General features: G+C 43.1%; 1 long non-coding RNA gene and 1 pseudogene across 1 annotated transcript; both read right to left on the bottom strand.

Annotated features, from left to right (window-relative positions):
* On the bottom strand, nucleotides 1-26,629 carry LOC102180713. The gene is made up of 5 exons (XR_309847.3): nucleotides 26,554-26,629; nucleotides 22,848-22,967; nucleotides 18,175-18,324; nucleotides 1,282-1,387; nucleotides 1-260 (listed from the first exon to the last, which is right to left on the bottom strand). It is a non-coding gene; the product is annotated as an uncharacterized LOC102180713 (long non-coding RNA).
* On the bottom strand, nucleotides 20,472-21,488 carry LOC106503795 (annotated as a pseudogene).

Genomic DNA, 26,629 nt, shown 5'->3' with positions numbered 1-26,629 from the left:
GATGGGTGGCTCATCCTCTAAAAAGCCACAAGCTCCCCTAATCGTTTTGGTAAAGCATATTTAAAACCCAGGTGAGGGAGGGAGGTTGCAGGGTATGTGATCAGCTCAAACACAATTCTTTGACTGGCTGAAGGTGAGGTAACAGGATGATGTCACAGGTGCTAACATTATCAGTCAGAAGTACTAGGAGGCCTGGGCCTGTGTGCTCGTGGTCATCAAGTAGTTAACATATTCCATTTGTTTGGGTATGGGAGTCACATCTGTAAAACAATTCAAGAAACATGCATCAAATAAAGTTATCTAGGTACTTTAGAGAAGAGCTAAAGCACAGGCTGTGGGGGAAGGCCTGTCCTGGGAAGGCCCCATAGGGTCCTGCTCGGTTATAATCGCAACACCAAGTCTAACTTGTTCTGGCTGTGTCAACTTGGACAAGGCTCTTCACTTCCTTGAATCCCAATTTCCTCATCTAAAAAGTGAGGACAATTAATATCTCCTCATAGAGTTGTGATGTTTCTTTGGTTTGACCATAATGTTGCATGTACTTGGTTCATTATCATCAACTAGACAAAAATACCTAACATGCCCACAGCGAAGTTTCTGCTTCTTGCCCCTCCCCAGACCCATCCTATGTCAGTTTTCTCATCTTAATCAATGTCACTTTGGTTCTTATATTAAAAAAAAAAAAAAACCAACTTTGGAATCACCATTTGACATCCTTCTTTTTTCCAGCCCATCAGGAAATCCATCAATTTAACCTTTAAATATATATCCAACATCCTACCACTTCTCATCACCACCACTACAACTGCTCTGGTCCATATCACATTTCTTTTTCACACTGAGACTGTTGCAGTAGTCTCTTCATTGGTCTCTCTCTGCCTCAATTTTGCAATCTACACTTCTTAATTTAGCCAGAAAGAAGCTTTTAAAGAATGTCAAATCACAGTGCTTATCTGCTCAGAACTATCCAATGGCTCAGTTTTCACTCAGAGTAGAATTCAGAGCCTGAACCCTACAAGGGCCTGAAGGATCTGGTCCCCTGCCATATTTCTCTCGCTCAAATTCTTTCCTTTTTCTTTTTTTTTTTTCCCCCTTAGTTTATGCATTGGGTTTAAAAAAAATTTTTTTTTTTACTTATTTGGCTGCATCAGGTCCTGGTTGTAGCATGTGAGATCAATTCCCTGACTAGGGATCGAACCTGGGCCCCCTACATTGGAAGCACAAAGTCTCAGCCATTGGACCACCCTTGCTCAACTTCCTGCCTCTTTTCTCCTCACTCACTTGGCAATAGTCACACTTGGGCCTCTTTGTTGTTCCACAAAACCACCAAATTCTCACTTCAGGATGTTTTGCACTGTGCTTCTCACTGCCTGGAATGCTCATCCCCCTGTTAGAAAACCGAATGCAGTGGAGTAAAAATGAAATTTGATTGACTTTATTCAATGGTTCATTAATCATGCAGCATCCCATCTAAAAAACAGAAAGGTACTCCAAGGAGTTGTACAAAATGGAAGGTTTCTACAGACAGAAAAAAAGGGAGGATAATGAAATTATTGGCAAAAGAAAAAACTGCTCCAGGTCAGGTCATCCTCTTTTGCGGGGAGGGAAAGTCAGGAGCTTTTTATGCAGATTACTTCATGTTGCCTTACAGAAAAATGCACAACATGAGAATTGTGAGTTACAGTTTTATTCAAGATCTTACTGAGGATGATAACCAAAAGCTGGGGAGACAGTATCTCAGTGGCTCTGTAGAAATTGCTCCCAAAACGTAGGAGTTCAGTTCGGTTCAGTTGCTCAGTCGTGTCCGACTCTTTGCGACCCCATAAATCGCAGCACGCCAGGCCTCCCTGTCCATCACCAGCTCCCGGAGTCTACCCAAACTCATGTCCATCAAGTCAGTGATGCCATCCAGCCATCTCATCCTCTGTCGTCCCCTTCTCCTCCTGCCCCCAATCCCTCCCAGCATCAGAGTCTTTTCCAATGAGTCAACTCTTCTCATGAGGTGGCCAAAGTACTGAAGTTTCCACTTTAGCATCATTCCTTCCAAAGAAATCCCAGGCCTGATCTCCTTCAGAGTGGACTGGTTGGATCCCCTTGCAGTCCAAGGGACTCTCTAGAGTCTTCTCCAACACCACAGTTCAAACGCATCAATTCTTCGGCGCTCAGCCTTATTCACAGTCCAACTCTCACATCCATACATGACCACAGGAAAAACCATAGCCTTGACTAGATGGACCTTAGTCAGCAAAGAAATGTCTCTGCTTTTGAATATGCTATCTAGGTTGGTCATAACTTTTCTTCCAAGGAGTAAGTGCCTTTTAATTTCATGGCTGCAGTGACCATCTGCAGTGATTTTGGAGCCCAAAAAGAAGGTAGGAGAGGAGACAGTATATACATGTATATATGATTTTTGACTGGGCTTCCCAGATCCCTCAAGTGGTAAAGAATCTACTGGCCAATGAAGGAGACATGAGTTAGATTTCTGGGTTAGGAAGACCCTGGAAGTGGACATAGCAACTCACTCCAGTATTCTTGCCTGGGAAATCCCATGGACAGAGGAGTCTGATGGGCTACAGTCCATAGGGTTAAAAAAAAGTGGGACACGACTTAGTGCACATACACACACACACACACACACACACACACACGGTTTTTGACTAGAGAATATGTGTAGTCAGTCAAGCATCTTGGTAACAGACAAAATCTAGGCACAAAGACAAGCTATGCAAAGTTAACAATTCTAATAATTTTTCTATGCATGTGTCAATAAAAATTCAATTATCAGGTTAAGAAGAAAAGAGGGAATCTTATTCAAGCCAAACTGAGCATCATAGCCTGGAAGACAGATGCTCAGAAGTTCTGAGGAACTGTTTCACCCATCAGAAGTCAAAGGCATGGTCATATACATTTTTGTGCACCAAAATGACACTCAGATATTTTACATAATATATACAGTCCAGGTAAGTGCATACAGAGCAAGCAGTAAGTCACTTCAACCCCCTACAGAGTTGGGAAATAATGTTATTCTTTTAAGTGCTTACATCGCTAGCATCATAGAGGGAAAAAATGATTTTTGCTGTTGAGCAGGCACTCTCATCTTGGAAGAGGTCCGGTTAATGTGTAAGGCAGATGCTCAGTGCACTTTAGAGAGGAAGGCAGAAGACACAAACACACACGGAGAGAATTTTATGCTTGAATTTTCTTGCCCTGTCTTAAAACACAGATTTTATTTCATCATACTGGAAAATGCAAGAATCTCGGTTCATTAAGTGCCAGGCTGTGACGGCGCAGGAACCGCCAAGAGAAGCTACCCTGCGTCAGAGATCAGGGGTGATGGCTGGGATGAGACACCCCGCGTCCGAGGTCAGGGGCGGCCAGGAGAAGCCACGTTGCACCCGAGGCCAGGGGCGGTGACCCTGAGGAGCCACCCCGAGCCCAAGGCCAAGGGCGGCAGCTGGGAGGAGACACCTCGCGCCCAAGGCCAGGGGCAGTGACCCTGAGGAACCACCCCGAGCCAGAGGCCAGGGGAGGCAGCTAGGAGGAACCACCCACGCCTGAGGCCACGGCCAGCAGCCCGGAGGAGCATCCCAAGGAGCAGTGGCTGCGCAGGCGCGGGAGGGCCTAGAGGAGCTATCCCATGTTGAAGGTCAGGAATGGCAGGGGTAAGGAGCAGCAGCTATGCTTTGCTGGAGCAGCCGTGAAGAGATACCCCACGCCCAAGGTAAGAGAAACCCAAGTAAGATGATAGGTATTGCAAGAGGGCATCAGAGGGCAGACACACTGAAACCATACTCACAGAAAACTAGTCAGTCTAATCACACTAGGACCACAGCCTTGTCTAACTCAATGAAACCAAGCCATGCCTGCAGGGCAACCCAAGACAGGTGGGTCATGGTGGAGAGGTCTGACAGAGCCTGATCCACTGGAGAAGGGAATGGCAAGCCACTTCAGTATTCTTGCCTTGAGAACCCCATGAACAGTATGAAAAGGCAAAATGATAGGATACCAAAAGAGGAACTCCCCAGGTCATTAGGTGCCCAATATGCTACTGGAGATCAGTGGAGAAATAACTCCCAAAAGAATGAAGGGATGGAGCCAAAGCAAAAACAATAGGAATGATGCTGGAGCTGAAACTCCAGTACTTTGGCCACCTCATGAGAAGAGTTGACTCATTGGAAAAGACTCTGATGCTGGGAGGGATTGGGGGCAGGAGGAGAAGGGGATGACAGAGGATGAGATGGCTGGATGGCATCACGGACTCAATGGACATGAGTCTGAGTGAACTCTGGGAGATGGTGATGAACAGGGAGGCCTGGCATGCTGCGATTCATGGGGTCGCAAAGAGTCAGACACGACTGAGCGACTTAAATGAACTGAACTGAAGGAGGTTGCTTGTCCAAAGCACAGAGGACCTCATCCTGTTATTGTCTTAATTTCCTTTCAAAGGAAAGAGGAAATTAAGTCACTGCACTGTTGGTCAGTGACTTAACAGGGTTACAACTAAATCCTTGTAGAATTGGTGGTGAGCAACATTCTTTGCTATTCTTTGTTCATACTCACTAGCACTGATCAGGAAATTTCAGATTGTATTTAAAGGTAGCATTCCTGGTAGAGGTTGAAGCTGCAATTAAGTCTTGGTTTGCTATCATGAGAACAAAGGACTTCATTTGAGGTCTGCTGTTTCTTTAACACGCCAGATATCAGCATTATTAACATCACATTACATGAAGCGCCATCTCCTTCCTGCCGCTCCTCCTCCCTGTAGGTTTTTCTCCCTGCACTGCTTAATTTTTCTTCATAATATGTATAATTACCTGATGCCATGATATATATTTACTTACTCAGCTGTTCATTGTCTGCCACTCAGCAAAAGAATGTAAGCAAGCAACCTGAGCTCATGAAATGTCGTAAGCTCACTCTTGTTCACCTAGCATCCAGAACATTACAAAGCATGTCTCAAGCAGTCAATAAAACATTTGTTGAATAAACTTATTGAATGAAATGTTAGATTTTTTTCCCTTGATCAGTCATAAATAATAGTTGAAGGTTGAAAATAAAGGCTTTCACTTTGTGAAATGTGAAATAAGATAGAGCCACTTATGTCAAGGGATTTTAAAATGTAGCCAGGAGGTCATTGAGGTGGTGAACGTTATGCACACTCTCAGCAGGTAGGAGGAACTATAAACAATTGAACTGAGCCAAACCACAAATATTCCAAGGATTCTGCAAGAACACCTGCAACTTGTCACACAAATGAAATTTTACCTCCCTATAGTGATAATCTTGGCAATCAATCAAGTTTAGACAAGACTAACTTTTGCCTCCAACTCTTGTAAGGCAAACTTTCCTTCTCTGCCTTCAAAAACCTCTGGCTTTTATTCCTCAGCAGGACACTGTTTGGGTTGCTACCTGAGTCTATGTGTTCTGAATTGCAATTCTTTGTTCCCAAATAAATGTTCTCTGCTTGATTATTGCCCCCATCTTTATTTAGGTTCACAACTTTAATTAAGTGTGAAAAATTAACAAACAGATGCTTCCGTTAAATAGAGTCAGGAAACCAGAAGGGGAAGCTCTCAAGCCCCTCAAGGATAACAAGAATCCAACACGAAGAGGAAAGATCCCTCTTTTTCCTGGCAAGGACTCAGCCAATGAAAAGCCATTGACTGTTTACTTTGGCTCTCCCAACTTTCTGTTCCCTCTATAAAAGCATTCTCTTTTCCTGTCTGCTCATGGGCTACAGACTCCAAACTGCAATTCTCTGCTGATCCCAAATAAACCGATTTCACCAGAGAAATATCTGGCAGTCTACTCATTCACATGCGTGCACACATAGTTGTGTCCAGCTGTTTGCAGCCCCATGAACTGTAGCCTGCCAGGCTCCTCTGTCCACGGGATTTCCAGGTAAGAATATTGGAGTGGATTGCCATTTCCTTCACCAAGGGATATTCCCGACCCAGGGATTGAATCCACATTTCTTGCATTGGCAAGTGGATTCTTTACCACTTGAGCCACCTGCGATTCCCTCTAACTCTAGGTAATTAGCATCAAAACTGAACTGAATTATGGGCCCCCTTGCTGGTAACAGAGCTGGAGATATTGGAAAGACATCATGTATTTGATCAATATGAGAGAAAAACCTCACACATGCATTGTAATATAATGTATTATTGAATGCAAGAAATGCACGGTCATGAGGGTACATAAATCTGAGGGATTTAGGTATAGTTTCCAGACCTAGCCAATGGTTCTTGGAAGATATCTATGTCCTAATCCCAAGAATGTGTGATTATGTTAGGTTACATGGCAAAGAGGAATTAAAGTTGCAGATAAAATTAAAGTTGCTAATCAGTTTCGTTCAGTTTAGGCTCCTCTGTCCAGGCAAGAGTACTGGAGTGGGTTGCCATACCCTCTCCAGGGGATCTTCCCGACCCAGGGATCTAACCTAAAGCTTCTTATGTCTCCTGCATTGGCAAGTGGATTCCTTACCACTAACGCCACCTGGGAAACCCTCAGAAGTCTAAAAGGTGTCATCTGATGGATGCTGTGGTAGATCTGCTTTAGAGAATGAGTTAATAATATCTCATATTAAAGCCTCATTTCAACCAAGCCTTTAGAAAACTTATGGTTACAGAACATCTAGATTTGCTTATTATGTCCTTCAAAGCATGATGTGTGCTTTATGGTACTTCTCTTAAAAAGAAAGTGAAGTTGCTCAGTCGTGTCCAACTATTTGCAACCCTGTGGACTGTAGCCTACCAGGCTCCTCTCTCCATGGGCTTCTCCAGGTAAGAATACTGGAGTGGGTTGCGGTTTCCTTCTCCAGGGGATCTTCCTAACCCAGGGATCAAACCTGGGTCTCCCACATTGCAGGCAAAGGCTTTAACCTCTGAGCTACCAGGGAACCCCAAAATGGTTAATGAGACCTGAAGATTAACATTTGAAAGTGAACAGGATAATTGAAAGTTAACCAGACATCATTTTAGTTTTCTTCCTTTGTTCTGAATGCTTCAGAAGAGAAATGCTGGATTTTCCTAATAAGCAATATTTGAGACATGTTATTCTTTAATTTTTTTCTCAGGTCTAGTTTCAAAGCATATTGAAATAGTATGACAAAGATCAATAAATGCTGCACAGCATCCAAACTGTAAAAATTCAGCAACAGGAAGATAGTGAACAATAATGAAAGTGAAAGAGGAGAGTGAAAAAGTTGGCTCAACATTCAGAAAACGAAGATCATGGCATCCGGTCCCATCACTTCATGGGAAATAGAAGGGGAAACAGTGGAAACAGGGTCAGACTTTATTTTGGGGGGCTCCAAAATCACCACAGATGGTGACTGCAGCCATGAAATTAAAAGATGCTTACTCCTTGGAAGAAAAGTTATGACCAACCTAGATAGCATATTCAAAAGCAGAGACATTACTTTGCCGACTAAGGTCCATCTAGTAAAGGCTATGGTTTTTCCTGTGGTCATGTATGGATGTGAGAGTTGGACTGTGAAGAAGGCTGAGCGCCGAAGAATTGATGCGTTTGAACTGTGGTGTTGGAGAAGACTCTAGAGAGTCCCTTGGACTGCAATGAGATCCAAGCAGTCCATTCTGAAGGAGATCAACCCTGGGATTTCTTTGGAGGGAATGATACTGAAGCTGAAACTCCAGTACTTTGGCCACCTCACGCGAAGAGTTGACTCATTGGAAAAGACTCTGATGCTGGGAGGGATTGGGGGTAGTAAGAGAAAGGGACGACCGAGGATGAGATGGCTGGATGGCATCATGGACTCGATGGACATGAGTCTGAGTGAACTCCAGGAGATGGTGATGGACAGGGAGGCCTGGCGTGCTGTGATTCATGGGGTCACAAAGAGTCGGACATGACTGAGTGACTGAACTGAACTGAACTGAAAGAAGGCTTCTCAACAAGAAAAAAGTGTCAGTAATTTCCCCTAAGATGTTCTTGTCCAGAAGAAACATTCTCAGAGGAATAGGTGTGAATATGCAGTGAGTTTGGGCATCCCAGGCGGCGCTAGTGGTAAAGAGCCCTCCTGCCAAACCTGGATTCGCTGGAGGAGGGCATGGCAACCCACTCCAGTATTCTTGCCTGGAGAATTCCATGGACGGAGCAACCTGACAGTCCCCGGGGTCACAAAGAGTCGGACACGATTAAAGTGATGCAGGCTGCACGCATACATGAGGTGAGCTTGGGAAGAACTTCATTTGGCATGCTGTCCTTAGAGAATGTACTGGAAGAGAAATCCCGTGTGTGTGTGTGTGTGTGTGTGTGTGTGTGTGTGTGTGTGTGCGCGTGCAAGCATGCACCCAGTATGGCAGTGCTTCCTTCAGAGCTTTCATTTCATCCAGCACTAGAGTTCTCATTAGTGAAAAAGCCTATAAATGTACTGAGTTTGAGAAAAAGTGTAGCCGCATTCCACCTTAGTAAGTAGGAGAGACCTGTACTGTAAAAACAGAGACAGTTTTCGTCTGAATCTCAAATCTCATTGTGTACCAGAGAACAAGTTTTTCTGTTTGTTTGTTTTTGTTTTTTGGCAATCTTTCAGGGAGAGGGCAACCTGGCAGAAACACTAAAAAAAAGTACTGAAGAAGGAAAATACTTTCTTAGGCCATTGAGAAGGATAATTGCAAATTCTCTGCTGATGTCAGCTAGTTTGCCAAAAAAAAAACGGGGGGGGGGGGGCAGTTTGACCCAGGATTCTAGGTGTTGGTTCTGTTTGAGCTAAAGAAATTGGTCAACCATGGAAATCCTTCCGTCAGTATCTCCTCCCCCACACACCCTTACCACTGTTACTCACTCAGCTTCCACTACTTGGCCAAAACATCAGCCCTGTCACATTTTCAGAGTTACACTCTCCTTTTCTTCTTTTCTTTCTTTTGGCCATGCCCATAGCTTGTGGGACCAGGGATCGATCCTCTACAGTGGAAGCATGGAGTCTTAACCACCAGACCACCAGGAAAGTCCCACACTCTCCATTACATGTTCTCATATCTGCGTGGACTATATTTGTGATTGTAGTACCATGACCGCCACTTGCTTCAACCTCCAGTTCTTTCACCAAACTCTTTTGATCAGCTGGGCTTCCCTGGTGAATCAGATGGTAAAGAATCTATCTGCAGTGCAAGAGACCTGGATTCTATCCCTGGGTAGGGAGGATCCCTTGGAGAAGGGAATGGCTATCCACTCCAGTATTTTTTTTTTTTTTTCGATTTCTTTCCTTTATTGTGGATGGTTTGTTAAACAACTTGACTTTTTACCAACAAGCAATAATTATTGAAACTTGACTGCAAACCTTAGGTGTAATGCACACTTTCATAAGTAAAGATTGCTATTTACAATATTTGCCTTGCTACTCTGTGCTAATGTTGTGGAATCTGAGGTGGCAGAAAGTATTAGACGATGATAGCTTTTTTGTGTTCATCTTCAACTTTTTAAGATAAAGTAACTGAAACGCCAATACTTTGGCCACCTGATGCGAAGAGCTGACTCATTTGAAAAGACCCCGATGCTGGGAAAGATTGAGGGCAGGAGGAGAAGGGGACGACAGAGGACAAAATGGCTGGATGGCATCACTGACTCAATGGACATGAGTCTGGGTAAACTCCAGGAGTCGGTGATGGACAGGGAGGCCGGCGTGCTGCAGTCCCCGGGGTCACAAAGAGTCGGACACGACCGATCGACTGAACTGAACTGAACTGAACTGAAAGTTAGTTTTCAGAGATTATGAAGTTAGCTCAACTGAAACGTTAAGTAGCTGGAGGGCAGCTGCAAACGTTACATTCATGTCTTGCTTTCTTTTGTACATAAAAATGAGAAAAAGATAAGTGGTGAGTCATTTGATACCACTTACTATGCTTTTCACCACTAGACTAATAATTCTTCAAATTTTAACAGAAGTTATGTTGTGCATGACAGTAGTTGTCTTGCTTAGAAGAAATGTGCCAATTATTGAGCTGTTGAAAACGTGAGCATTGCAGTAGTTTGACATTTGCTTTGATGTTAGTAGATTTTACTTTCTATGAAAGTGTCATTCATCACAAGAAAGATGGAAAAACATCATATACTTACTGGTGGGAAGTTTATTGGTGCATAATTGAACTTGTGATGCTCTTCTTTCAAGTTAGCTGTTAACAATGGTGTATCTTGGTGTTGAGTAAGGCATGACAACCCACTCCAGAATTCTTGCCTGGAGAATTCCATGAACAGAGGAGCCTGGTGGACTACAGTCCATGGGGTGACAATCGGACACAACTGAGTGACTAACATGTTTGATCAGCTCCTTTGTTCTCTTGTCTTGGATTCAGGAGCTAGAATTCAGATCCTTTATCACTATGTATAATGTTCCTCTCTATGCATCTCATTTTCAGAAAGGATTGGATTAGTTAAAGTTGAAGTCACCTCTCACTCTTTGGTAACTGGGGTCAAGCCTTGCTGACTCCCTCCTACTGGGAATTCCCTGAGGTTACACACTATCTTCCCAGGTGACTGATAAATCTAATTGAAGAAAGGGTTCCTGGGAAAAGACACTCTACAGTAGAAGGGAAAGCAAGAACAATTTTACTACAAATGGGAGATGTTGCTTCTTGAATTGTTGTTGTTCAGTCTCTCAGTCATGTCTGACTCTTTGGGACACCATGGACTGAAATATGGCAGGCCTCCCTGTCCTTCACCATCTCCCAAAGCTTACTCAAACTCATATCCACTGAGTTAACAATGCTATCCAATCATCTCATCCTCTGCTGCTCCTTTCTCCTGTTACCTTCAGTCTTTCCCAGCATCGGGGTCTTTTTCCAGTGAGTCAGCTCTTCACATCAAGTGGCCAAAGTATCGGAGCTTCAGCTTCAGCATCAGTCCTTCCAATGAATATTCAAGGTTGACTTCCTTTAGGATTGACTGGTTTGATCACTGTGCTTTTGAAAGGTTGTTTCTGGCCCACAAAAAGACATTGGGATTCTTGACCTCCAGAAGAGAAGAATTCAATCCGGGGCCAGAGACGAGGCTTGATCACTCAGAGCTTTTGTGCAATAAAGTTTCGTTAAAGTATAAAAAGGACAGAGAAAGCTTCTGACATAGACATCAGAAGGGGGCAGAAAGAGTACCTCCTTGCTAGTGTTAGCAATGGAGTTATATACCTTTTAATTAGTTATTACAATGAATCAAAAGAATGTCTCAATTCTGAAAATTTTATCAAACCTACTCCCGCAATTTACATTTTAGGATAACAAGATTAGAATTTAACAATAGATAGATCCTCCAGACTCACTCCCATAATATACATTCTAAGATATCAGGATTAGTCAGAAGGTTTGCAGGAAGGAGAAACTGTCCTCCAGACGGATACACTGTTGTTGTATAAGCCCTAGTACAGAATTTAAACTGAGTTGTGTAATTGACTGAGACTAAGGCATGCAGAGGGAAAAAAAAAAAAAAAAACCTTTGTCCTTTTAAATAATCACTAACCTTAAAATAGTGAGGTTATCCTGGATTATCCAGGTGGGCCCAGTGTAATCACAAGAATGCTTAAAAGGAAGAGGAAGGCAGGAAACAGACAGGCGGCAGCACAAGGACACAGCCACCACTGCGGGCTCCAGGGCCGGAAGGAATGGCCATGAGCCAAGGCATGGAGATGGCCTCTAGATGCTGAAAAGGGAACCCGCCTTCTAGAAGGAACACGACCCTGCTGACAGCTTCCTGCAGTCTACCCAGTGAGACTCGTTTCAGACTTCTGACCTCTCAATCTACACGTTGATACAATGTGGTATTTTGAGCCACTCAATCTGTGCCTACCTTCAACACGGGCTCATATTGTCTATTCCTGTAACTTATAGCCCTTTAAAGTCATGCTGCTGCTGCTAAGTCACTTCAGTCATGTCCAGCTCTGTGCCACCCCACAGACGGCAGCCCACCAGACTCCTCTGTCCCTGGGATTCTCCAGGCAAGTATACTGGAGTGAGTTACCATTTCCTTCCCCAATGCATGAAAGCAAAGAGTGAAAGTGAAGTCACTCAGTCACGTCTGACTCTTAGCAACCCCATGGACTGGTGGTCCAGTGGTTAAGACTCCATGCTTCCACTGTAGAGGATCGATCCCTGGTCCCACAAGCTATGGGCATGGCCAAAAGAAAGAAAAGAAGAAAAGGAGAGTGTAAATGTGAAAAAGTGATAAGGCTGATGTTTTGGCCAAGTAGTGGAAGCTGAGTGAGTAACAGTGGTAAGGGTGTGTGGGGGAGGAGATACTGACGGAAGGATTTCCATGGTTGACCAATTTCTTTAGCTCAAACAGAACCAACACCTAGAGTCCTGGGTCAAACTGCTCCCCCCCCGCCTTTTTTTGGCAAACTAGCTGACATCAGCAGAGAATTTGCAATTATCCTTCTCAATGGCCTAAGAAAGTGTTTTCCCTCTTCAGTACTTTTTTTTAGTGTTTCTGCCAGGTTGCCCTCTCCCTGAAAGATTGCCAAAAAAAAACTTGTTCTCTGATACACAATGAGATTTGAGATTCAGATGAAAACTGTCTCTGTTTTTACAGTACAGGTCTCTCCTACTTACCAAGGTGGAATGAGGCTACACTTTCTCTTTGTGACCCCATGGACTGTAGCACCCCAGGCTTCCCTGTCTATCACCAACTCCCATAGCTTGCTCAAACTCATGTCCATTGAGTCGATGATGCCATCCAACCATCTTATCCTCTGTCATCTCCTTCTCCTCCTGCCTTCAATCTTTCCCAGCATCAGGGTCTTTTCTAATTAGTCAGCTGTTCACATCAGGCGGCCAACGTATTGAAGCTTCAGCTTCAGCATCAGTCCTTCCAGTGAATATGCAGGGTTGATTTCCTTTAGGATTGACTGGTTTGATCTCCATGCTGTCCAAGGGACTCTCACGAGTCTTCTCCAATACCACAGTTCGAAGGCATCAATTCTACAGCCCTCAGCCTTTTCTATTGTCCAGCTCTCACATCCATACATGACTATTGAAAAAAACCTCACTTTGGCTATATGGACCTTTGTAGGCAACGTCCTGAACCATTTACACTGCCCCTTTTCCCACTGCAAAACTCCAGCTTTCTCTAGGTCTGCACTATTCAATATGGTGGATTATCTCCAGGTGACTACTGAGATGTGAAATATGACCAGTTGAACTGGTCATGTGTTGTAAGTATAAAATACATATGAGACTTCAAAAATTGAAATATACAAAATAAGATAAAAATTTCCCTCCTATTTTTAAAATATGGATTGCGCATTGAAAGTTTCATATTTTGGATACATTGAGTTAAATATATTAAATTAATTGTACCTGGTTCTTTGTACCTTTTAAACATGACTATTAGAAACTTCAATTCCATGTGTGGCTTCCTCTTCATTTTCATTAGACAGTGCTGTTCTGGACCCATTCTAATGTGTAAATTTGCAATTAATCGCACTGTGTGAATCCTCACTTCCCCTCAGACCTGATATAATAATGCATTTCTTCCTTCTTTGACTGCTGTTGTCTATTATGGGCCTGATTTTTGGCTTGGTTGGCCCTCCCATTAACCATGCAATGATGGGCACAGAAAACCTAACCATAGGCAAGAATACTGCTTCAAGGCCATTGTTCTCAGCTTACTCAGATTTGTTTACTCATAGTACGGTCTCACAATTCAGGCGACCCTGTTCTACCAGTTTCAGTTGGTATTGAGAGAGTCAATTCCTAGGCAGGTTGATAAGAAGTCTGGCGGTCCCCAAGGAGAGAGGGACAATAAAAAAAGCTGTGGGCCATAGAATTGATGCCTTCGAACTGTAGTGTTGGAGAAGACTCTTGAGAGTCCCTTGGACAGCATGGAGATCAAACCAGTCAATCCTAAAGGAAATCAACCCTGAATATTCATTGGAAGGACTGATGCTGAAGCTGAAGCTCTGATACTTTGGCCACGTGATGTGAATAGCTGACTAATTAGAAAAGACCCTGATGCTGGGAAAGATTGAAGGCAGGAGTAGAAAGGGATGACAGAGGATGAGATGGTTGGATGGTATCACCAACTCAATGGACATGAGTTTGAGCAAACTCCAGGAGATGGTGAAGGACAGGGAAGTCTGGCATGTTGCAGTCCATGAGGTTGCAAAGAGCTGGACACAACTGAGCGACTGAAAAACAACAAAGGTGAAGGTGTTGAAGGTCTGTTTTAATGCACTACCAAATTATGAGGCTTGAGTTGGGTGCATGACTTTAAAGGGGCTATAAGTTACAGGAATAGACAATATGAGCCCGTGTTGAAGGTAGGCACAGATTGAGTGGCTCAAAATACCACATTGTATCAACGTGTAGATTGAGAGGTCAGAAGTCTGAAACGAGTCTCACTGGGTAGACTGCAGGAAGCTGTCAGCAGGGTCGTGTTCCTTCTAGAAGGCGGGTTCCCTTTTCAGCATCTAGAGGCCATCTCCATGCCTTGGCTCACAGCCACTCCTTCCGGCCCTGGAGCCCGCAGTGGTGGCTGTGTCCTTGTGCTGCCACCTGTCTTGTTTCCTGCCTTCCTCTTCCTTTTAAGCATTCTTGTGATTACATTGGGCCCACCTGGATAATCCAGGATAACCTCATTATTTTAAGGTTAGTGATTATTTAACTTATAGGTAGAGTACATCATGCAAAGTGATGAAGCACAAGCTGGAATCAAGATTGCCAGAAGAAATATCAATAACCTCAGATATATCAGCTATGCAGATGGCAGAAAGCAAAGAGGAACTAGAGAGCCTCTTGATGAAGGTGCCAGAGGAGAGTGAAAAAGCTGGCTTAAAACTCAACATTCAGAAAACTAAGATCATGGCATCCAGTCCCATCACTTCATCAAAACTAGATGGGGAAACAATAGAAACAGTGACAGACTTTGAGGGCTCCAAAATCACTGCAGATGGTGACTGCAGCCATGAAATTAAAAGATGCTTGCTCCTTGGAAGAAAAGCTATGACAAACCTAAGCAGCATATTAAAAAGTAGAGACAGTGGTTTGCCAACAAAGGTCCATCTAGTCAAGGTTATGGTTTTTCCAGTAGTCATGTATGGATATGAGAGTTGGACCATAAAGAAGGCTGAGTGCCAAAGAATTGATGCTTTTGACCTGTGGTGTTGGAGAAGAGTCTTGAGAGTCCCTTGGACAGCAAGGAGATCAAACCAGTCAATCCTAAAGGAAATCAACCCTGAATATTCATTGGAAGGACTGATCCTGAAGCTGAAGCGCCAATACTTCGGCCACTTGAAGAGCTGAATCACTGGAAAAAGACCCTGATCCCAGGAAAGATTGAGGGCAGGAGAATGGCATCACCGACTTAATGGACATAAGTTTGAGCAAGCTCTGGGAGATGGTGAAGGACAGGGAGGCCTGCCATATTGCAGTCCATGGGGTCCCAAAGAGTCAGATATAACTGAGAGACTGAACAGCAATCAAGAAGCACCATCTCCCATTTGTATAATTGTTCTTGCTTTCCCTTCTACTGTAGAGTGTCTTTTCCCAGGAACCCTTTCTTCAATTAGATTTATCAGTCACCTGGGAAGATAGTGTGTAACCTCAGGGATTTCCCAGTAGAAGGGAGTCAGTAAGGCTTAACCCCAGTTACAAAACAGCGAGAGGTGACTTCAACTTTAACTAATCCAATCCTTTCACTTTCAAGTGAAAATGAAACACATAGAGAGGAACATTATACATAGTGATAAAGGATCTGAATTCTAGCTCCTGAATCCAAGACAAGAGAGTAAAGAAACTGATCAAAAGTGTTAGTCACTAAATTGTGTCCGACTCTTTGTGATAGCAGGACTGTAGCCCACCAGGCTCCTCTGTCCATGGAATTCTCCAGGCAAGAATACTGGAGCAGGTAGCCAGTCCCTTCTCCAAGGGATCCTCCCTACCCAGGGATGGAATCCAGGTCTCCTGCACTGCAGATGGATTCTCTACCATCTGACTCACCAGGGAAGCCCAGCTGATCAAAAGTGAAAGTCGCTCAGTCATGTCCAACTCTTTGCAACCCCATGGACTATACAGTCCATGGAATTATCCAGGCCAGAATACCAGAGTGGGTATCCTTTCCCTTTCCCAGGGGTTCTTCCCAACCCAGGGATCAAACCCAGGTCTCCCACATTGCAGGCAGATTCTTTACCAGCTGAGCTACAAAGGAAGCCCAAAAATACTGGAGCATAAAGAGATGGGTAGAAGGACTACAGGCTGAAGCAAGTGGAGGTCATGGTACTGCAATCACAAATATAGTCCACACAGATATGAGAACACAGAAAGGAGCGCATGGGATTTTCCTGGTGGTCCAGTGTGGTTAAGACTCCATGCTTCCACTGCAGGGGATCAATCCCTCGTCCCACATGCTATGGACATCGCCAAAAGAAACAGAGGAAAGTGTAACTCTGAAAAAGTGATAGGCCTGATGTTGGGCCAAGTAATGGAACAGTGGTAACAGTGGTCAGGGTATGTGGACAGGAGATACTGAGGGATCTCCATGGCTGACCAATTTCTTCAACTCAAATAGAACCTAAAGTCCTGGTTCAAACTGACTCCACCCCATTTTTTCCGTAAACTAACTGACATCAACAGACAATTTGCAATTATCCTTCTCAGTGGCCTAAGAAAGTATTTTCTCTTTTCAGTACTTTTTTTCAGTATTTCTGCCAGGTTGTCTTCTCCCTGAAAGATGGCGGGGGGGAAAAAAAAAAGGTGTTCTCTGATAGACAATGAGATCTGAGACTCAAATGAAAACTGTCTCTGTTTTTATAGTACAGGCAAGTCTCTGCAGTACTCACTGAGGGTGTGATGTACTGAAACAGTTTCTCAAACTCAGTACATTTATAGACTTTTTCACTAATGAGAACTCTAGTGCTGGATGAAATGAAAGCTCTGAAGGAAGCACTGCCACACTGCGTGCACATACACCCACACACACATACATATATATGGGATTTCTCCTCGAGTACATTCTCTAAGGACAGCATGCCAACTGAAGCTCTTCTCAAACTCACCACATGCGTGCATGCATGCTAAGTCACTTCAGTTGTGACCCTATGGACTGTAGCTTGTCAGGCTCCTCTGTCCATGGGATTCTCCAGGCAAGAATACTGGAGGGAGTTGCCATGCCTTCCTCCAGGGGATCTTCCTGACCCAGGGATCAAACTCACATCTCTTACATCTCCTGCTTTGGCAGGAAGGTTCTTTACCACTAGAGCCCAAAGTGAAGTGAGTGAAAATCGCTCAGTCATGCCCAGCTCTTTGCGACCCCATGGACTGTAGCCCACCAGGATCCTCTGTCCATGGAATTCTCCAGGCCAGAATACTAGACTAGGTTGTCAGGCCCTCCTCCAAGGAATCTTCTCGATCCAGGGATTGAATTCAGGTCTTCCAAATTGCAGTTGGATTCTTTACCATCTAAGCCACCAGGGAAGCCTTGGGAAGCCCAAACTCCCTGCATATTCACACCTATTCCCCTGAGAAAGTTTCTTCAGGACAAAAATAAATTAGGGGAAATTACTGACACATTTTTGTTGGTGAGAAGACTTATCGTTCACTATCCTCCTGTTGCTTAATTTTTTCCAGTTTGGATGCTGTGCATCATTTATTGTCTTTTCTCATACTGTTTCAATACACTTGGATACCCTGGAAATATTCTACAACTACATGTCTGAAAAAAAATAAAAAATAACATGCCTCAAATATTGGTTATTAGGAGAATGCAATATTTCTCTTCTGAATAATTCAGAATAAAGGAAGAAAACCAAAATGATATCTGGTCAACTTTCCTTTATATATATATATATATATATATGTATATGTATATATATATATGCAAGAACGTTTTATTTTAATTACAGTAATTCCCCAAGTGAGTGAATTTTTTGGAATCAAATAGTTACATGTCATCTGGTAGATATAGTTGCAATTATCTACAGACTGTCCAAGATCAACCTTCTCAACCATCTTTAAATGACAGTAAACTGTGTACCAAATTAAAAAGAGTAATACATAAACTTATGCTTACAAACATGTTTGCACATATCCCAGGGTCAAATGCATTTACCAGGAAGAACTACATGATGTTCAAGGTCATTCTAATGATTCATTTTTGTATTAGACCGCTAGGGCTGCAATAACAAAATACCACATATTGGGTGGCTTAAACAAATGACATTTATTTTCTTACTATTCTGGAGTCTAGAAGTCAAGCAAGATCAAGGTGCTGACAGGATGGGTTTCTAGAAGACCTCTCATCCTGGCTTGCAGATGGCTGCCTTCTTGCTGTGTCCTTGAGTAGCCTTTTCTCTGTGTGTGTGCCTCTGTGTCACTTCCTCTTCTAAAGAGAACATCAGTTATATTCAATTAAGACCCAACACTTACAAACTCACTTAACCAAAATTACCTTTTTAAAAGCCCTTTCTCAAAACAAAGTCCCACATATGAATTGGATGGGTTGGGGGAGGGGTACAAAAATTCAGTTCCTGTGCTGTGGGGGAGGTAAAAGAAATACAGAGGAATTTAAACCTCATTTCAAGTCTCATTGTATTTCTGGAGAATATTGCTAAAAAGATGTGAAGGATCTGCTATTTAATCCCTGAATGTAGGAGTGGTGGTGGGTTTAGGAGTATTGTTTTGGAGAAAAGGAGAACTCACCAAGATACAGGGAAAGTGAAATTCACTCAGTCGTGTCTGACACTTTGAGACCCCATGGACTATACAGTCCATGGAATTCTCCAGGCCAGAATACTGGAGTGGGTAACTGTTCCCTTCTGCAGGGGATCTTCCCAACCCAAAGATCGAACCAGGGTCCCCTGCATTATAGGCAGATTCTTTACCAGCTGAGTCACCAGGGAAGCCCAAGAATACTGGAGTAGATAGCCTACCCTTTCTCTAGTGGATCTTCCCAACCCAGGAATCGAACTGCGGTCTCCTGCATTGCAGGAGGATTCTTTACCAGCTGAGTTACCAGGGAATCCCCTGAGAGTAAATCAGGGTCTGCTCTAGAGATAATATGAAATATTGCTAAGATTTTTATTTACTTTCTTAGGGTAGCTCTAGGGAACTTTATATGATATACATGAGAATCTTAATTATTGAATCCTATAGGTTATACAAGGTTTACTAGGAAGACAAGTCATTACAACATGGAAATACCCACTAAAAACTAACCAGTTGAAGCATTAGTAAACACTCAAGGCTCACTTTCTATTTAATTATTGTTGTTCAGTCATCAAGTCATGTCCGACTCTTTGCAACCCATGGACTGCAACACTCCATGCTTCCCTGTCTTTCACTATCTCTGGGAGTTTGCTCCCGGAGCTGGCTCATACAGGCTCTCAGAAATGGTGGACATGTGCCTTTCCAACTCCACATTCAGTGACATCACATTTGGTCACTTGGAATAGACCGCAGTGGAGAATCTATACAAAGCAATTGGGAAACACTATAAACCAGATCTCTTTGTTTTTCTGACAAGTGGTTGTTCAAGATTTACCAGCAAAACATTGAACTGATTCATGGCCTTTGAATCAATAACACTGCTGAGTTATTTGTTGTCTGTTGTTCAAAATAAAAATTCAATGCAAACAAAAGGCAGCATGAAACTCAATATCCTGCAAAGGATGTTAGATTTTATGACATTGCTGAAAGTGGTGCTGTGCTAATATCCATGGCATACACATCTGTTGTTGTCTAGCCACTAAGTTGTGTCTGACTCTTCTGCAACGCTATGGACTGTAGCCTGCCAGACTCCTCCATCCATGGGATTTCCTAGGCAAGAACACTAGAGTGAGCTGCCATTTCCTGCTCCATGGACAACTTTCAATTATCCATTATCACTGTCTACTTTTAAACTCCTACTGTTAAACTTCAGCTTTCGTTAACCATTTCTTTTTAAGAGAAAAAGCACATATCATGCTTTGAAGGACATAGTAAGCAGATTCGAGAAGTTCTACAACCACAAGTTTTTAAAAGCTTGGTTGAAGTCAGACTTTAATATGAGATATTATTAACTCATTCTCTAAAGCAGATCTACCAGGTCATCCATCAAATGACACATTTTGGACTTCTGAGGGCTTCTATGGTGGCTCAGATGGTAAAGAATCCATCTGCAATGCAGGAGACCTGGGTTCAATCCCTGGGTTGGATTGAACCCCTGGAGGAGGGCATGTCAACCGACTCCAGTATTCCTGCCTGGACAATCCCATGGACAGAGGAGCCTGGCAGACTATAGTCACAAAGAGTTGGACACCACTGAGTGATTAAGCACAGACTTCTGAAGGGCTTCCCAGGTGGTGCTAGTGGTAAATAATCCACTTGCGAATGCAGGAGACATAAGAGATGTAGATTCAATCCCTGGGTTGGGAAGATCCCCTGGAGAGGGTATGGCAACCCACTCCAGTACTCTTGCCTGGACAGAGGAGCCTGGCAGCCTATGGTCCATAGGATCACAAAGAGTCAGACATGACTGAAGTGATTCGGCACACAGACTTCTCAAATCTTTTTCTCACATTTTTTTTTCCTTTTGGGGTGTGAGGGGAGGGTGGCACACCAAATTACTTTATTTGAAGGAGTGGTACTAAGGAAAGAACTTAAGTAGGTATAACCCAAACACAGATGCACTGCCTTGATGACCAGGGAAGTCATCCCTGTGACTACGGGAAGTCAGCATAAGGCTAAGCTCTCATTATCACGGTTTCCCAGTATGTGCTTGTCAAAGAGATACTCTGCCATACCAGACTCGGGGGACCCCCGTCTTGCACAGGTTGGTTGCATGGTCACTCAGTTCTTTGTTGGATTTCACCTGCTCATTCAGATAATGAGTCCCAATGAAGTCACACAAATGGGGGTCATTTCTGTCAGTGGCCAGTTTGTGCAGTTCCAGTAGTGACTGATTCACACTTTTTTCCAAATGTAGCACACATTTCATTGCATTCTGCCCATCCTCCCAGTCATCAAGGTCTAGTTCTTTAGTATCCTAAGGGAAGATTCGGCCACTTTACTGGTTCTTCAGCTTCATTCGTTTCTCAGCATGTTCCCTCTCATCACAAGACTGGTGAAGAAAATACTTCAAAAAGTTCTTCAAAGCCATATCATCACAGTCAAAATAGTATGACATAGACGTAGCAGGCAAACAGCTCCAGTGGGGTAGTTGATGGCATCCTCCGAGTCCTGGCAGTAGTCCAGGCAGCATCTGCAAGAGGATGCAGTCATCCTTGCAGGTGGCTGAGAGGTGGAGGTGGGGGCCTAGGGTGGGTAGAGGGCTCTGGGTGGGTGGTGGTGAGGGCTGACTCTGAGCAGCTGGCCAAGGCAAGGGACGAGCACCAAGTTCTGTCCAAGCACTACTGAAGCAGGAAATTGTGGCGATTCTCCAAGAAGATTGCCTATCTCATGGTTTTTGGAAACAAGTAAATGACTAAGTAAATGAAAAAGTAAATGACTAAGTTAAAGTTGCCATGCTCAGTCACTCAGTCGTGTCTGACTCTGGGGCCGCATGGATTGTAGCCCATCAGGCTCGTTTGTCCACGGAGTTTCGCAGGCAAGAATACTGGAGTGGGTTGCCATTTCCTTCTCTAAAAGTTTCCATCAGTTCAGTTCAGTTCAGTTGCTCAGTCATAGCAGACTCTTTGCAACCCCATGGACTGCAGCACTCCAGGTCTCCCTGTCCATCACCAACTCCCAGAGCTTACTCAAACTCATGCCCATTGAGTCAATGATGCCATCCAACCATCTCATCCTCTGTCGTCCCCTTCTCCTCCTGCCTTCAATCTTTCCCAGCATCAGGATCTTTTCCAATGAGTTCTTCAAATCAGCTGGTCAAAGTATTGGAGTTTCAGCTTCAGCATCAGTCCTTTCAATGAATATGCAGGACTGATTTCCTTTAGGATGGACTGGTTGGATCTCCTTGCAGTCCAAGGGACTCTCAAGACTCTTCTCCAACACCACAGTTCAAAAGCATCAATTCTTTGGTGCTCAGTTTTCTTCACAGTCCAACTCTCACATCCATACATGACCACAGGAAAAACCATAGCTTTGACTTGACGGACATTTGTTGGGAAAGTAATGTCTCTGCTTTTTAATATACTTTCTAGGTTGGTCATAACTTTTCTTCCAAGGAGTAAGCATCTTTTAATTTCATGGCTGCAGTCACCATCTGCAGTCATTTTGGAGCCCAAAGAAATAGTCCGTCACTGTTTCCATTGTTTCCCCACCTATTTGCCAGGAAGTGATGGGACTAGATGTCATGATCTTAGTTTTCTGAATGTTGAGTTTTAAGCCAACTTTTTCACTCTCCTCTTTCACATTCATCAAGAGGCTCTTTAGTTCTTCACTGCTTTCTGCCATAAGTGTGGTGTCATCTGCATATTTGAGGTTATTGATATTTCTCCCAGCAATCTTGATTCCAACTTGTGCTTCATCCAGCCCAGCATTTCTCATGATGTACTCAGGATATAAGTTAAATAAACAGGGTGACAATATGCAGCCTTGACATACTCCTTTCCCGATTTGGAACCAGTCTGTTGTTCCATGTCCAGTTGTAACTGTTACTTCTTGACCTGCATACAGATTTCTCAGGAGGCAGGTCAGGGTTCCATACTATGAATCAAAATAAAAACCACCTTAAAGTTTAAGAGGTTAATTTAATTAACCATTCTCAAAGTTAGTTTGTTTTGTGGGTTTTAAACTGGAAATGCATAAAAAGCAAGTATAAGTAGTTTAAAAGTTAATCGTTTCCAGTGTTGTTTTGCTTAACAAATCTATTCTTCTTTCCTACTGTCACCACCTGACCTTAAGTAGATATACACTATCCACTTTAAACTCTTTAATAGAGCAAGATTGAGTGGGATACAGCCTACTCACACATTAATATTCTCCTTCATTGTCTCTCCTTCTCTCTCTCAGATACACAGAGACACAATCATTCATTACTCACTCAGGTCAGGTCTACTGTCCTTATAGCCAAGAGTCAGCATCTCAAACCTGTAGAAACAAGAGATGGGCAGAGAATGTAAAGAAATATACAGAGTGAGAACCAAGTTGAGTGCATTGAGCATGGTACCAGAGGCTGGGGATATAAAGGCAAGTACAATTAGATTTTACTGAAAAGGAAATGGGCTCAATGAGTCATATGACTGGCCCAAAGACAGTTGGCCAACAAGAGGCAGAGCTGTAATTCAAATACCTGGACTCTTAAAAGCAGACAGCCCTTCAAATGACCACCTTCAAAGGACCTACAATCTAGTAGGTAAAAAAGATTGATCAATACTGAAATGTGTTTTGTTTTGAGGAAAGGAGTGGGGTGGAGAGAAGGAAACTCACCTATCCTGGATAGGAGAGAAGAGTTGCTAAAGCTTCTTGGAAGATGGCTGGTTCCTCTAAGTTGTGGAAGACCAGCAACTATAGTAAGGTAAGAATTAAGGGAAAGGGCATTCTGGGCAAAGAGAACAACACAGAGAAAAATCAAATAGGGAACTGCAAATTTCACATTTCTGAGTCATACGTTCAGGAAGAGTACTGAGGAAGATAAAAGATATTGAGGTAGGGTACTTCCCTGGTGGTCCAGTGGTTAAGATTCTGTGCTCCCAATGCAGGGAGCCCAGCTTCAATCCCTTGTCAAGGAACTAGATCCCATGTGCCATAGCTAAAGGTCCTGCATGCTATGACTAAGACCTGATGCAGCCAAATAAATAAACAATTTAAAAGAAAAAAATGATGCTGAGGTAAAAAGGAGTCAGAGTAGGGAGAAGGGAGAAGGGGAAGTCTGGAATGCCAACTGAGGAATTGCCAATTGAAGGGTTTTAAGTGGGAGACATTGTGAGATATGTGGTTGATGACAGGCACACTGGTGGAAATGAACTGGATGCCCTGGAAAAGAAGTGAGACTGCCAGCTAGGAGGTCAGATAGAAGTAAAGCAATAGCTCCTTTTGTGTGATCCCTGATTGGTCAAGTTCATCCTACACAAGGACACAGTGGGAATCTGTCACAGAAATAATAGTGCAGCACAGAGGCCAGTTCAAAACTATGATATAAAGGACAAATGCTTCTACATACCAAATACACCACAGCTGACCCTGGCTCTTTTTTTTTTTTTTAGTTTTTTATTTTTAAAATTTTAAAATCTTTAATTCTTACATGCGTTCCCAAGACCCTGGCTCTTTAGACTTAAGACTTTTTTGCTCAGCTACAATTTAATGAAAGATCCTTAGATTATTCTATAGTCTTTCTACACTGCAGATTGTTCAACATGAAGGACTATATCTTATTTGTATCTGTAGATCCCTCATTATTCACTGTACACACAGTGACTTACACATAAGTGCTCTGTTCATACTTTTTTAAAAATCCCTTCATTTAAGACATACAGATGGCTAACAAATGAGCACTTTCTATACACCATGTTTTAGGGACTAAGGAAACAGATTAGAACCATACTCTCATGGAGCTTATCTTCTAGTTTGAGAAATAGACAGTAAACAAATACATAATATTTTCAAGAAGTGATACTACTTAACATAGGGACAGAGTGATAAAGGCTCTAATTTTTCTTATAAAGGCTCCAGTTTAGATAAGGTGATAAGAGAAGGTCTCTCTAATGAGATGAATATTTGAGTAAAGCCCATAACAAAAGTACCTGAAACAAAGTATTCCAGGCAGGAGAGTGTACAGGGTGTTTATGAAACAGCAAGAAAGCCAGGGTAGCTACAGCAGAAGGACCATAAGGACAAGGGTAAGGTGATGAGATTAGAGAGGTGACTGGGGATCAAATTATGTAGGGACTTGGATATGAATTTCTTTAGGTATAATCAAAGATGAAATTTCACTTCTTCATGGTGAGTCCCATTCTCAAGAAACACAAAAGAAGTAGGATTAGTTGTAGAGAATCTTAGAGGTAAATCTACTGCTCAAGGGCACTGCAAAACATTCTTAAACTAAGTAAGCATGATTATTAGATTATTTATTACTTGGAAATCTATCCACTACCACCCTATACTAAGAATCTTATTGCCTCCAATAAGACCATTTAGAATAGACTGGGGGGGGGGTAGATTTCTGAAATAATGGTTCAAATATATATTCCAAAAAGGTAATATTCCTGTTCTAGCCAAGGTAATATTCCTGTTCTATCCTAGTCAATTCACTAAGGTATGCTTTCTTTAAAAAAGACCAAGGCTTATCTTCTCCAGTCATGCAGGGTTCTACTTCTCATCACACATCAAGGGTCATTCCTGACTACTGTTTCCATGAGATTAACCTTCCAACCCTCAGATTCCTCCAATCACTCAACAGGTAGCATAAGAATTACATCAATTGTGAATTACATTCCATGATTCTGGCACAAGGGGTATAAAAGATCTGCAATTGATTCTACTACAATCAGTGTATATAAATGCTGAGATTGCCCTGGAATGAGATGGCAATTAATAGATATTTCTCACACAAAGATGAATGCCGTTACTAAATCCCCTATGAGCATGACTTTCCCTGCAACACTTTCTGCTGTCAAAGTGGCAAAACAGCAAAATACAAAAGAAACAGCTTGGGTCAGAACAAGGGGAGAAGGGAGTCTGAGAATGGAAAGAGCCTGGAACAGAAGGAGATGTGAAAAGAGAAAGTGCTTTGGAATGAACTGATGGAGGGCGGAGAATGAAAAGAACACACGGGAAGGCAGGACACACACTAATATCATTCTGCACTCTTGTTTACTTGTGTGTCTGTGCCCTCCTGGATTGGATCCCCCAGGATCTAGGTGGTTTCTGGCAGTGCATTCCCATCATGGACCCCACTGAGCCCTGCTCACACTCAGCACTAAATTGTTTGTGGAGGTATGAGAATGAAAGGATTGCTCTCTCTTCCCCCTCTTTCACCACGTATCTTCCTGACTTCTATAAAACCTAGTTCTGCTATTTAGTCTTTCGTTTCATTCAGGTGTGTTTGTGTTTTGGGGGTTTTTTTTGTTTGTTTGTTTGTTTTCCATTTCCCTCTCTGTCCTGTAAGTCAACCCACGTGGGCGCCCTCTGTCGTATTATCAAAATGTGGCAGCCAGAGCCCAACTGATAGGACCAAAGGGGAACCGTCTATGACCAAGGCTACCCGCCAGACTTAGGCAGAGATTACACAGAAATGGCATCAGAAAAAAAGGCAATTGCAATGATCATAAGAGAAACACAAAAGAAGTGAGCTGTAAGGCTGCTGAAGGGGAAGGCTCAGATCTTTTCGTGCTTACAAACATTTGCTGTGACAGCCTTTTATTGGAGCCGTTGACATGCCTCATGGGTTAAGGGCAGAGTGTTAAGAGAGGTTCTGTCTAGGACAGAAACAAGAAAAGGTACTCACGGGAGAAAGAAGGACAGAGAAGAATTCCAGGGCCTGGATGTGCGGGAGATAGACGAGAAGAGGAACTCAAGACCAGTTTGGAATTGTAAGGGATAATATATAGGTGACTGGGGCTTATAAAGTAGCCTCAAGTATGGGATGAAGTGAAGACCCCTGAAGGCGAGACAGAGTGAGGCCTCACCCGAAAGAGAAATAGCAGAACGAAGACACACCCCTGCCGCTACTCCACACCTGATGCCCCAGTGCAAGGCGCTTCCCTGACCAGCTTGGACCCACTGGCTTCCAAGATTCCTCGCCGCAAGCAGGA

The sequence above is a fragment of the Capra hircus genome, chromosome 3, assembly GCF_001704415.2.
Source record: "Capra hircus breed San Clemente chromosome 3, ASM170441v1, whole genome shotgun sequence".
Lineage (NCBI taxonomy): Eukaryota > Metazoa > Chordata > Mammalia > Artiodactyla > Bovidae > Capra > Capra hircus.
This window is presented reverse-complemented; position numbering and strand designations above follow the sequence as displayed.